The 11,615-nt window shown below is 40.1% G+C and overlaps 1 long non-coding RNA gene across 1 annotated transcript; it reads right to left on the minus strand.

Moving 5' to 3' along the window:
• Positions 1–8,756: 8,756 nt before the first annotated feature.
• On the minus strand, positions 8,757–10,433 carry LOC121709510. The gene is made up of 5 exons (XR_006031971.1): positions 10,250–10,433; positions 9,976–10,167; positions 9,675–9,821; positions 9,398–9,586; positions 8,757–8,853 (listed from the first exon to the last, which is right to left on the minus strand). It is a non-coding gene; the product is annotated as an uncharacterized LOC121709510 (long non-coding RNA).
• Between the last annotated feature and the right edge of the window lie 1,182 nt (positions 10,434–11,615).

Here is an 11,615-nt window from a genome sequence, read left to right on the forward strand (position 1 = left end):
ACTAGACACACCCTAGCGGCAGCAAATGTAATTTGCAGCCAGGGTAGTCTAGCAACTCTCCGTTGCCTTGCGAGGTGGAAAAATGTAACTTTGATCAGGCCAATCACATTGTGTATAGAGTCGGTGGGCGGGCTTAACATAATGATGGCAGAGTTGTGACGGTGGTTCCCTGCTACTTGAAAACAAAGAAGATGAATGCTGCTGCTGGCAAACAGCGCAACACGAGTTAAGAGTTTTTTTAAGTTGGCAAAAGTTTGATCAACTTGGCCCCAGCAGTGGCGCGACTGGCTGGGGCACCTACGCCGGCGACCCGGGTTCGATTCCCGCCCCGTGGTCCTTTCCGGGTCCCACCCTGGCTCTCTCTCCCGCTCGCTTCCTGTCGGTCTCCACTGTCCTATCTAATTGAAGGCATGAAAAGCCCAAAAAAATATACTTAAAAAAAAAAAAAAAATGTTTGATCAACTAGCCAACTAACTCCACTTGTGGGAAAATACATGGGACTCATGAGTTATAGCGCTATCCTTGTAGCGTTATTGCGTGCAGAGGGAATTTGAAAGACAACCGTTTATCCCGCCCCTCGGATTGAATGGACTGCGAATGGTGAGTTCCCAGACCCTACATCTTGATGTGGGTCTGGCTCGTCAGGCTAGTACTTCACTTCAAGGTTGGATTTTTCTAATTGTTTTCATATTATTATTATTATTATTACAACTAGATGTACCGCAAAGCGGTACAAAATATGACCGGCGCCCAGTCACGCTGAAAGGCATATATGATTCTAACTGTCTCACTGAATTGCATTATGCACACTCAATTCTCACTGGTATCTGCTAGACAACAAGTACCAAAACATGAGTAGTTCATAGATTTCACATGTAAAATACATTTTATACAACCCCACCCCCATCTTGCCTGTTCATAATTCTGAGAAATTCTTGAATTGTGTGCATGTGTGCGTGTACATGTTTATGTTTATGTGTGTGTGGGTGGGTGTGTGTGCGTGCATGTGCTCTTGTGTTTGCCTGTTTATGTGCCTGTGTGTGTGCATGTGCATGCATGCATATATATGTCTACTGTGTGAGTATGTGTCATACGTAGGATTACTGTGAATGTATGTGTGTGCGTGTGTATCTGTTTATGCACATGTGTGCATATGGAATGGGTTTACATGACCCCTGGAGGCAAACATACGCAAAAAATTGGTCATCCTAGGCCCTACGGTTCTCAAGATATTCACAGAAAACTGTGTCTGCCCTACCCTCCTTTCGGGGGGTCCAGTCCAGCGGGGGGGCTACAGATCAAAACGAAAAATGATGGTTCCATGCTATCCATGTGGGGTTACATGCCCACCAAGTTTCGTGTACCCCGGTCTTTCAGTGTCCCGGGAATCCTTGACGGAAATTTGGACATGCGAAAAAGAAAAAAAATCTGACTAAACCTATATGACCGCCACTTCGCTGCGCGGCGGTCATAATAATAATATTGTCTATAACTATTATTCCTACTGATCAATACAATTAATGTAATTAACTGATTATAATTAATGAGAGTGTAAACATTTTACAGACTTCTTTATAGCCAGGTTGGTGGTTACACTCACAGATACCCATGTCATCACAGCAGTCACAGATTCCTGTGGTCCACTCATTCGATCCAACCACAAGCAGGGTCTGCTGCTGCTGCTGCATCACAACCACATTTCTTTCCATGGCTCTCACTGCTCTCTCTGAACCTAAAAACCAAAGAAGAGAGAGATGTAATGCATGTTATTGCTATTTCAGTTCATAAAAACTTGCCATCTATGAGGAACACATTCATTCCAGCACTGAATCTATACAGAATTAGTAAAGGATAAAAAAATTATACCATAGATAGAGAAATGATAAAATAAAAATACTTTTAAATATAGTACATCTTAAAGGATAGACTATAAATGATATGTGTTTGTGAGTCCCCATGTTCATGCCCCCAGAGTGTAGCACTGTACTGCTTGGCTGCTTTAGCTGTTGGCTACAGCAACTCAAGCTGGGTAAAATCTATCGAATCATTTTTTTCATACCAACAGTGTCTGACCTCGAAAAACGGAGATCTATGTAAAAAATGGATTTGGATTTCTCCTTTCACTGCTACTGTACCTTTACCAGTGTTGGTCAAGTTACTTGGAAAAAGTAATTAGTTACTGATTACTGATTACTTATCCAAGAAAGTAATCTAGTTACTTTACTGATTACTTATTTTCAAAAGTAATTAGTTACTTTACTAATTACTTTACTTAGTTACTTTACAAAAACACACTAGCTATACACAACCTGAATACGCTTTTTTAAAACTTGGTTTTATTAGTTTCAATCTTAACTTTTTGGTGTGTATACTCCTTCATTCGAATAGATGTAAATAAAATACAGCAAAAAAAAATATTAAAACCAAAGTCTATTAACATTTACATCTTTTAACAGTTGCAGTGCAGAGAGGAGTAATGCATTTACCAAAACAGAAAATGCTGTTGCATGCCACATTTAGGCTGTTCTAATGTCAAGAAGAGTATGTGTTTGAACTGTGTGTGTGCAGTGCCACTGCTGGCTATTTTGGTGCCCAAAGCAGAACTGTTAGTTTAAAATATTTCTTAAGAAATACTACTAATTTGATGCAGTTTAACTCATTTATAAATGGTGCGCTGTCACTTTAAGAGCATCTACACAACTCTCATAATGATCAGCTCCATTCAAATATAAGCCTATGGCTAGTCCACAAACTCCACATTTGGCACTATATTAGCAATAGTCATGATATTAAGTTGGTACAAACAGCTAGCTAGACATTTTCTGTTTGCAATTAAAAGTGATAGCCTATATGAGCCTGGTAGCACCTATCTGAGTGGAATGTGTTTCAATCGGCATAGGCTACTGTGCTTCATGTAAATGCTTAGTTTAAGGCAGTGGTTCTCAAACTTTTTCTTTCATTCCCCACTTTGATCAAGGGGGCCTTTTCGAGCCCCACCTGTCCCTCATCACTCTAAGAAAGTGGTAGGTCAAGCTTAAAATTGTCAAATGTATTGAAATAATGACAAGTTCTAAATATATCCTCTTCAGCAGAGCTAAAATCAGCTGGTGCTGCAGATATAATAATAAATAAATACATAATATGCCATTGTAAATTAAACACACATATTTCTGTTTTCCAGCAACATATTAGGAAGCATAGGCCAATATTTTACAGCATTGTACAATATATTCAATGAAATACCAACATGCTGCATTAAATGGATCCATAATCCAGTCATACTGAGCACTGCTGGTTGGGAAATATTTTTGAAATAAACTTTGCAGGGATGTGATGTAGGCCTACTGTTTAATACATGGGATCACAAGAGTGGCTCCCGAAGCAGACGTTTCAGCGATTTCACTCAGATTCTCAAAGGCATACTGTCGCGATCGAGGCGCCTGTCCCATACCTCAAGTTTTTTGGTGAATGCAGTAATCTTATCTGCTAGGTGAGGTAGGTGCTTGTCTTTGCCTTGTAACTGGAGATTTAACTCATTAAGCTTTCCAAATATATCGCTAAGATAGGCCAGCTTCAAGAAATGTTCATTAGTGAACGTGCTTGCAGATTCAAACATGCGCTCACGCTGCCTTGACACGAGCGCTTCCCTATGAATAACACAGTGCGTCCATTGCGCATCGGGTGCTACCTGGGCCTAGGCTACAGATAAAAAAAATAATAAAAAAAACTCCTGTTTTTCGCGCCCTACCTGGCATGTCTCCGCGACCCAGTAGAGAAATGCTGGTTTAAGGGAAACAAATTATTGAAGACTTCAACACTCACCAGCCCCATTACAAAAAGGCAAAGACCACATTATATTTTTGCCCATTTTCCAAATCACAGTGAATGCAGCCAGAATATTATAATGCCCTGGCTCCTGTTATAACGGGCCAGTAGGCTACAGGGAACCCGCGACGTCCTCTATTTTCACCTGTTGCTGCAGCCGTCATGTCGGGATCTGGGGGTGTCTCAATGAGTTTCACATTCCTGTGCCGGCTTGCTAGGTGCTTGCTCAGATTTGAGGTGGAATTTTTCGTTGTAGACAACATTTTTCTTCCCACGAAGAGTGTACAGCGTTAATGTTTTTTTCTTAATGTCTGAACTGCAATGAATTAAATGCTCCATGTTCGCGCTCTCTCCTGCACTTCATGTCTTGCACGTGTGTCTGTTGTTTACATCTATTTCAAGCAGCTATAGCCTACATCATTGTCACGAGTTAGTCTCACAAAATCCATATGGCAAAATCCCAAATTCTTTTACTGTCTATGGCAAAATCACGGTTTAGTAACGCAGTAACGCAGGCTGCTTGCAGGAAAGTAAAAGTAATCTAATTACTGTTTTTGCAATTGTAATCCCTTACTTTACTCGTTACTTGAAAAAGGTAATTGGATTACAGTAACGCGTTACTTCTAACACGTTACTGCCCATCACTGACCTTTACCCATAACAGAAATATAAAAACTCAAGTAAAGTACAGTATGGGGTGCCGTAAATGTTTTATCTATCACAGTTTTAGCACATTTACTGTAGTGTCACAAACTGAAAAAAAGAGCACTACAATTTTAAACTCTCTTTTCACACTCTTTTCTAGGATAACATTTTGAGGTAAAATGCTAAATATAAATGTGAATGTAAATATTAAATATAGATGTTAAATATAGATGTAAATGTTAGCATATATACTGTACAACCCCAAAACAGAAAAAGTTGGGACATTGTGTAAAATGCAAATAAAAACAGAATGTGATAATATACAAGTCTGGTAAACCCATATTTAGCAGCAAAAAGGACATAGACAACATATCAAATGTTGAAAATGAAAATTTAAACTATTTCATGGATAATATGTTAATTTTGAATTTGATGCCAGCAACATGTTTCAAAAAAAGTTGGGACGGGAGCATGTTTACCACTGTGCTGTTTCACCTCATTCTGTAAATGTTTAGGAACTGAGGAGACCATTTGCTAGAGTTTTCAGAATGAAATGTTGTCCCATTAGCATAGCAAAGCTAGCGAAGCGATCATACAGGGATTGTAAATTCTTTTTTTTTTTTTTTTTTCCGTCATCTTCCTGAATTTTACCCGATACCCGGGACACCAAAACACTGGGGCTAATGAAATTTGGTGGGCATGTAGCCCCACTAGACTTACGGAAAAATTTTGTTTGGTCCCTAGGGGCCACTCCCTCTGCGCTGGGCCCCCAGAAACCCCAAAAAATGGTGGTCCTGACACTGTCCTCTTCAAAGTGGTTGTATGCACATCCCACCTCACTGAGGCCAGGTGCAGGACAAAAAAGGCTTATCAAGGAAAGAAGACTAGCTGTCCTCACACTGCAATCTCCCAGAAGAACTAAATTTATTGAGTTAAAAACATAACGCAACGTTTCGATCCACCAGGGTCTTCATCAGGCCTCAATAAATGTAGTTCTTCCGGGAGATTGCAGTGTGCGGTCCTGACACTGTACCCATATTACCACCTGGCACTCTAGTCTTTTTCTAATGGGCAGTGGTAGTGTAGTGGTTAAGGAGCTGGGCTAGCGTGCAGCAGCCTGAAAGTTGTTAGGGACTGTTCGTTATTTATAAACGGGGCCACCGGAGGAAAATAGGGGAGGGTCATGTCTTCTTATTCTTTGTTGAGGGGAGGGTCACCTAACTTTTTTTTGTCTAGGAGGGGGGGGGTCACCCATCTTTTGTATTAATTAAAACAGCAAAAAATCAAAGTGGCTTGTTTGATTGTTGATTTCTGTCTTCATATAACGTTCTCTTTCGTTCCATAGCTCTGTCAACATTGAACAATGAAAATAAGGGAGATTTCCCGAGGTATAACGCAGTCCTGGTTACTGGGCCACAACCACACTCAGAACACGGAAGCAACGTGGATTTTACGTGCCTACGTCTACGTGAAATACATTGTGATTGGCCCATAATTGAGCAGAAACGTAAACACGCCGCACCTGCATGTGGAGAAAGGTAGGGAAAGTCAACTTTGTCGCCCGCCAAATAAAATAATAGTTCGAGTTTTTTTTTCGATTAAAATATGCTCATATTGATTAATACCCTTTATTCATGAGTTCAAAGCCTAGATAGGCCGATTTTTGTGCAATTTCAACCCAATTGAAAGCGAAATTAGCCTGCAAGTAAGTTTAAGTAGGCTACCAACAACACTATGTGGTAGCCTATCCTAATTAGCTTAATACATTATTGTGCACGTTATGGTTTAATTGTCAAAAGTGTGCTACGATTCCAGCTAAATCGTACGATTCCACGATTCCAGCTAAACCTTTTATGTTATGCTATGTGTTATGTTTGACTTTTACAGTTATGTGTCATGTTTGGCATTACATCAGTCATATTGCTAGCCTATTTGTTTAAATATTTTGGGTCTTCCTGTACAAAAAAATATCTGCATTCAAAGGACAAAAACGACTACTGCCATTCTTCTGAAGTAGAATGCAGTACACTAACATTTCAGTAAATATTGCATTACTACGTAGTGCAATGACGTTTTTTCCTTGTCCAAAGTACTGTATTTTCCTGCATTTGAACTGCACATATTCTTCCAAAACTGCAGTGTTCACAGTTGGTTTTATATTTTTTGTATTGTAATATTTGAATATTTACACACTGTTACACCGTAATTGTGCTTCATCCAGCTAAAACACAATCTGTGGAGCCTGGCCCTGAAGAAGAGGAGCACGAACTGTCTCAAAGTACAAAAGAGGGTTAGTAGATAGTTAGAACAAAATTATTCATACCCCTGGCAAATATTGATTTAATGTTGATTTTTCTCTTGACCAATATAGTTTGTTGACTGAAACGGACACTGCCACATGGCAAAAGGTTGTAAGACAATGTGATGGAATTAAAAAAAAAAGCGTTTTTATCTTTTAACATTTGATTGTGATTTCATCCAGGCACATGGTTTTATTAAGCACACAGAAGGGTGGAATATAGCTTATTATAGCTTAAAGGAGAATTCCGGTGTGATATTGACCTAAAGTGTATCGAAACATGATACCGAGTGTGAACGTATGTCTCATAGCCCATCTCGGCTTGTCCCCTGCACTCCAAAATCTGGCGCTAGTTAGCCGATGCTACCAACATCTTTTTCAATAGTGGTGCTTCGGCATCGGGCTAGCCATGCAAATAAATCACTGTTTTACACCCATTTACGAGGCTCAATGTATCTCCACACTTCATTGGTAGACTTCCGAGGGCCCTGACATTTAAAACGAGACATTGAGAACTTTGAAAAAGCACTGGTAGTTTACTTACAAGACGATTTATACAGACAGTATCTTCACGAAGTTTAGCGTTTGCAGCCATCTTGAATTTAGTCACGATAAGTCGAGCAACGAGTAAGAATGAACAGCTATGATAAGGGATCAGATTCCAAAAATAATTCAGTGGAAATGCATGGATTCCAGTTGCTGCTACTGGAAGAAACTGGAATCCATGCATTTCCACTGAATTATTTTTGGAATCTGATCCCTTATTATACCTGTTCATTCTTACTCGTTGCTCGACTTATCGTGACTAAATTCAAGATGGCTGCAAACGTTAAACTTCATGAAGATACTGTCTGTATAAATCGTCTTGTAAGTAAACTACCAGTGCTTTTTCAAAGTTCTCAATGTCTCGTTTTAAATGTCAGGGCCCTAGGAAGTCTACCAATGAAGTGTGGAGATACATTGAGCCTCGTAAATGGGTGTAAAACAGTGATTTATTTGCATGGCTAGCCCGATGCCGAAGCACCACTACTGAAAAAGTTGTTGGTAGCATCGGCTAACTAGCGCCAGATTTTGGAGTGCAGGGGACAAGTCGAGATGGGCTATGAGACATAAGTTCACACTCGGTATCATGTTTCAATACACTTTAGGTCAATATCACACCGGAATTCTCCTTTAAATCACACCTACACACTGCAAGCATTCCAAAAATATATAATTTAGGCCACCTTCATACATCTATCCTTCTACAATACCCTAAAAAGTACCCGCGCTCAAAATAATGCGTCACTCTGAACCGTGATTTCATCCTGGCACATGGTTTTATTAAGCACACAGAAGGGTGCAATATAGCTTATTATAGCTTAGATCACACCTACACACTGCAAGCATTCCAAAAATATATCATTTAGGCCACCTTCATACATATATCCTTCTACAATACCCTAAAAAGTACCCGCGCTCAAAATAATGCGTCACTCTGAACCGTGATTTCATCCTGGCACATGGTTTTATTAAGCACACAGAAGGGTGCAATATAGCTTAGATCACACCTACACACTGCAAGCATTCCAAAAATATATCATTTAGGCCACCTTCAAAAATCTATCCTTCTACAATACCCTAAAAAGTACCCGCGCTCAAAATAATGCGTCACTCTGAACCGTGATTTCATCCTTTCATCAATGAGAAGCAAAGAAGAGCCAGGCTGAGGTTTGCCAAAGAGGACAAGACCAAAAGGATTGGACTATAGAAGACTGAAGTAAGGTCATCTTCTCTGATGAGTCCAGTTTTCAGTTTTGCCCAACACCTGGTCATCTAATGGTTAGACAGAGACCTGGAGAGGCCTACAAGCCACAGTGCCTCGCAAATTTGGAGGATCGGTGATGATCTGGGGGTGCTTCAGCAAGGCTGGAATCGGGTAGATTTGTCTTTGCAAAGGACGCATGAATCAAGCCACATACAAGGTTATCATGGAAGAAAATTAACTACCTTCTGCTCTGACAAAACTCTGAGGATTGTTTTTTTCCAGCAGGCCAATGCTCCATGCCACACAGCTAAGTCAACCAAGGTGGGAGATCAAGACCCTGTTACCAGATGATATAAATATATATCATATATGATATATCATATATCTATATATATATATATATATATATATATATCATATGATATGATATATCATATACATATGTCACTCAGCAACCGTAGGATGTCAAATGTGCAGTGGTTTCGTATTTTTTCCCCCAGAGCTGTATATGTATGTATAACTATTGCATTTTATCATTTATATATACTGTGTATGCTAACATTTACATTTAACATATACATTTAGCATTGATATTTAAGATTTAGTGTTTTACTTAATTTTACTTTAAATGTCATCTAGAAAAATATATTGTCATTTTTACACCAATTTATCTGTAAATTGTACCACTCGTTGCGCTAAATATGGAAAAACTGTGCTGGATAAAACAATATGCACCATTTTATAAACAGCGCATCATTGTACAGATACTCCCCATACATACTTAAGTAGTGAAGTATTGTTCCTTCGTTACATTACACCTCTGTTCAATCATTCTGTTCGACCTGTTGTTCAATGTTCTTTAAGGTGTAGCCTATACATACCTTAAGAATTCCTTTGATGACCTGGGCTTGTGGCTGTGATGGCGATTTTAATCAGTGGCAGATGAGATTTGATAAACTGAAAAATAGCTCTGGCTATGTCTGGGTATGTTTCTTCTGTTTCAATTCAATCGAAATGACACCTTTTGAAGTCAGTTATGAGTAAGTCTGAGGAAAGGATGTGGGTTTTCTCTGAAACAGATGTAAAACAGCCATGTAGCACAGTAATAGATGGTGGCTACATGTCTTATATTTAGACTAAGCTCAAGATCAAGCAAACCTGAGAGAGCCAGCTGCACGCACAATCAGAGCATGTGGCGAATGCAGAACTGAGATACTGCAGGGTTTCCTAATGGCCATCTTGCATGTGTGGCATTACGGGATATTTGCTCTAGTGCTTCACAAAAGACCTCCACTCCACACCAAGCTGGGTGAATTAACAGTACAAGTCAATAGGCACGGCACAGCACAGAAAAATAAATACAATACACTAAATGAAAATAACAAAGAAAAAACACAGACTGAACACAGATGAGTCTGAATGGTGCAACAGGTCTCAGCCTTTGTTACACAGCTCACACCTTCGGAACAGCAGGGCCAAATGGAGAGACCGGAGCTGCCCAAACCACCCCCATCAACGGAACCACTGAACCAGCGTTGCCCAAGCACAGGGAGAACGGTCGCAGACAGCACATGAACAGAGTCAAGACAATATGAAATGAAACCCAGAAACAGAACAGCCTCGTATGTTGGCTGCCACCCGATGTTCAGGGCTGCAGGAATGGAGAACAATAAGTACAATGAGCTCCAATGGATCACCAAAAGATGACTAAGTTGGACAAAACTGAGGCCTACCATCTCCAGTCACATAGAACCATATAACAGTTTGTGGCCAGCTGTTCTTTACGGACCTACATGGGCCCAGTGCACAGGCAAGTGAATCCAAATGCATGGCCACTGCTACTACAGTAATCTTACTAATTTGCCGCGGTGGCAAACAAATATCCAACCTGGCTGGAGACACAGGGAAGGACCTGGGTGGCAGCCAGCCAGTGCTCAGAGATCAGACATGTGAGGACAGGCCTGCTCCCCACTTATAGAGCACCAGCAGCCGGTCCTGGTGCTAACATTTAGGGCAACGAGGGGGAGAGGCAAGGGGAATGAGTCAGTTACCATAAACAATCATGCCAATTAGTTCACCCTGCTACACATCAAAGTCAAAGTCTGCTTTATTGTCAATTTCTTCACATGTCAAGACATACAAAGAGATCGAAATTACGTTTCCCACTATCCCACGGTGGAGACAAGACATATTTTACCAATTAAGTCCACAGACAAACATTCAAGTAAACAATATAAAAAGTAAATAAGAAGGCACATACAATGAAGAAATAAGAGCAGCAAAATTTGGGTTGAAATTGTGCATAGACAGTCAATATAATAGTGCAAAAGTCAGGCCAATAAATAGCTGAGGTAGTTCTGTTTGACCTAAGTATGCAAGTGGCATAGTGGTGCAAGTTAAGCCCTCCTTACACTGACAGACTTTGGAAAGATTTGCAAAGATTTGGAAAAGATTTTTGAAAGACTACAGTCTTAGACCCTCTCACATCTAAAGACAAGTAGTAGAGTTTTAAGTCACAGACTATGATTTTGCAATGACTAGGGATCTTGCAGGGTCACTATTTACAAGACTGCAACAAGATTCCTTTAAATTATTACCCATTGTGCAATAGATAAACAGGAACTGAAATGATAGCCGACTAAAAGTCGTATTTTCGTGTTTCTGCAGCATTGTTTCATGCGTGACATCCCTAACCGATATAGAGTTGTTCTGTCACGTGGAAGAGCCGACTAAATATGTATAAGAAATGACAAATATTATAAGAATAACAAATAGGCTACAGCTGTCGCCTACTTTGCCCCTTCCTGTTTGTTGTTGGAGAGAGGTCACTATTGGTTTTTATAGTTCACGTCACTATTTGCATGAGCCACGACTAGAAAGACTTGCGATAATATCAAACATGTTTGATATTGTCGTAACGGCAAAACTAGAAAAGGACTGACTCCGACTGACTTAAAACCGCTAAGATTGGCACCTTACACTTAACGATCTAGTTGACGGGAGCGATTCCAGTACAACTCCCATGATTTCTGTCTGACTTTGGAAATTTAGTCGCCGACTGTGAAAACGGACCAAAATCGTACAATGTAAGGCCGCCAT

Source organism: Alosa sapidissima, chromosome 5 (genome assembly GCF_018492685.1).
Source record: "Alosa sapidissima isolate fAloSap1 chromosome 5, fAloSap1.pri, whole genome shotgun sequence".
Lineage (NCBI taxonomy): Eukaryota > Metazoa > Chordata > Actinopteri > Clupeiformes > Clupeidae > Alosa > Alosa sapidissima.